This window comes from Dysidea avara, chromosome 9 (assembly GCF_963678975.1).
Source record: "Dysidea avara chromosome 9, odDysAvar1.4, whole genome shotgun sequence".
NCBI classification, from domain to species: domain Eukaryota; kingdom Metazoa; phylum Porifera; class Demospongiae; order Dictyoceratida; family Dysideidae; genus Dysidea; species Dysidea avara.
In genome coordinates, this window is record NC_089280.1 from 9716806 (window position 1) to 9719493 (window position 2688).

The 2688-nt window shown below is 39.2% G+C and overlaps 1 long non-coding RNA gene across 2 annotated transcripts; it reads left to right on the top strand.

Moving 5' to 3' along the window:
- The first annotated feature begins 437 nt into the window (after positions 1–437).
- Positions 438–2173, top strand: LOC136266613 (uncharacterized). Of its 2 annotated transcripts, none has more exons than XR_010706192.1 (6): positions 438–1425; positions 1473–1593; positions 1643–1690; positions 1745–1799; positions 1848–1939; positions 1987–2173. It is a non-coding gene; the product is annotated as an uncharacterized lncRNA (long non-coding RNA). The 2 variants fall into 2 exon arrangements; XR_010706191.1 differs by having other exon boundaries at positions 1848–1932.
- Positions 2174–2688: the final 515 nt, after the last annotated feature.

Below are 2688 nucleotides of genomic sequence, written 5' to 3' on the forward strand. Positions count from 1 at the left end.
TCTCACTACAAGCGCATTATTTAGAATGAAGAGTATTACCATAGAAACGGCTTCTTTAACATCAGAGCCGTGTTGAGTAGTTGAAAGCGGTTTGTTTCTCTGAGGAATTGTAGTGCTTAAAAAGTGATACTAAAGTGTTTACTTGTTCGTGAATAATTACTGGACGTTCACTATCTCGTTCATTGTTTCTTCAGGCACGTTTGAGCTCATATCTGAGTCGTCTCATGTGACACGCCGGGTTTATTAAACTGGCTCCAATGGAAGTCACCACTGCTCGTGAGGGTTTAGGTGCCTTATCGTGACACGGCAGAAATAGTTCAAGACTCGGGGAAAGAGAATAAAATTCGGCGGACTCAGCCGGTCGTATCACTGCTAGTCTCGCGGCGCCCGACCCTAAAAAGAGGGTCTGGTGAAACTGTGTACAAAAAGTTTGGCGCTGCTTGAATGTTGGAAGCTCCAATCAGATCGCTCCATTTCAAATTGATTATGTAATGCGTACATTTCAAAAGATTCGCGGCTTACGGTTAATTACATCCGGTGACTTTGCCGCTTAAAATCGTTGAGAAAACGGCCATACAATTCTGTTGGGTTGTTATAATGTTGAATAAATAAAGTAGCACCATTAGTTTGGTAATGCCATAGATATACAGACAAGTACCCGGGATTGGAATCACCTCACGTGAGCCCATTAACTTCAATACAAACGCGTTCGCCGGATCATTGTTACCCCTTCGAAAAAGGCGGGATAGTGAAATACGCCATTTACAATACGTTTCTGTAAAATTTCAATATGTGAGAGTGTTTATTTAGTTGTTGGAAAGCTTTCCTCGCGAAAGGGGGTGGTTAATTAGCGGTAGGGCCTGGTTTGTAGGTGTGTCTCTCAATGCGGCTAGTCGATGCGTAGCCACCATTATCGAGGGAACCAGACTTACAGCGCACAGAAACTAATTATTAATGTTTTAAGTAGTCACAAGAGTAGAACTGGTCTTCTGTGTGATAGATATTGCTACTTCCGGTAACAATGATCCGGCACGAAAAACCGGATGATTCCAATCCCGGGTACTTGTCTGTATATCTATGGTAATGCTGTTAGCAGATCTGGTAGAATGGATGTTGTGACGTAAACAGTACACTTACGTAACACTTAAACGTCATCCAATAAACATTCCAGAGCTCAAATTTTTTGTACACCGTTTCACCAGACCCTCTTTTTAGGGTCGGGCGCCGCGAGACTATATCACTGCCGGACTAGCAAGTACTCAGCCCATCCAAGCTCACCGCTAGCTACTAGTATTCAGTGTGTAAGAAGTTGAAGACTTGAGAGAGGAGAGGAAAGCCACCTAGCTTAAACATGGCGTACATATCATGTCCGTCTGCTTTCAGCCTTTACGCTAGAAGCCGGGCACAATGACATTGCCTGGTAAGGTCAGTAGCCTGTATCATTGTCAGTGTCTTTACATAATTACATGCAGATTCACTGGAATTAACTAGTAAGATGCATATGTATCGTCTGCAGTTAACAAGAATCTCTTTATGATACAATGTACATTGTGTGTCTTCGACTTCATCAACTTTCCAAGTTAATCTTGACCTGTAAGGAGATAATGTTTATAGTTACGTAAGCACATATTTACTTTTTTAGCACGGATACCTCAATGTCACTGAGAACATAGAATTTAAACAACATCCAGTAAGTGTGTTAACATACAGTGACTGTACATCAATTTGTAAACATATATTATAGGTGCCACAAGAAATCAGTGAACAAATAGACAAACAAAATGATGAACTCCATGCAGGTAGCAAATAAGTGCTGTTTTACGTGATAGCAACTGTGCTTATTTTAGTTTACACTACCAATGCTGCTGGTCTAGTAGAATTGTTTTTACAACTTTGTTGGCAACTGCGTGTGACATACCTTCAGCTATACAAGTAACAAGTATGTGATTGTCGAATATTTCTTTACTATACTGCTATTTACTACAGCTGATAACATGTCATGTGGCAGGTAGTGACTCCAGTGAAATGTCAGTGAAGCGTCGTTTGCTGATGATGAAGCCTTGCTACTGATCTCTTTTTTCAGTGACTTTCCAATATTATAAAGCTGGATATTGTAAACATTTTGTTACAGTTTTGCTATATGTCTTTAACATCATTTGAGATTTTATACGGAGTTATTTGCAGAATTTCATGGAGTAAAGGAAACACCTTGCATGCTTATGTGAACTCTCCTAGAGTAACTAAAACTCCCTATATACAATAGATTTTTCAAAGGGTTCCTGTTACTCCTTTGCAGGGTGTTAGTTACTCTCCACAAAAATATAGGGGTGTTAAATCCTCCCTACACTGGGAACTCCCCTAGGGGAGTAATGGTTACTTCTTATTTTTAACAGTGCAAGTATATACACAGGTCGAAGTTTTTCTTTGCAGTGTACATGTCTTGCTGTCAAGCATTATTGCCATCGCCCAACCTTATTAATATTATTTTTTTTTGTCATTATGATTATTATTATTATGTAAAACAGGACCTGAATCAAGAACCATGATCAACTATGTTAGGATAACATAATTATGGTACAATAGCTATATGAAATACTATATGGTCCTTATTTGGTTATTGAAGCATAATAAATGTCTAATTACATCATTTGGTGGACAGTAATAAATGCTGTGAAGGTATTTATAGTT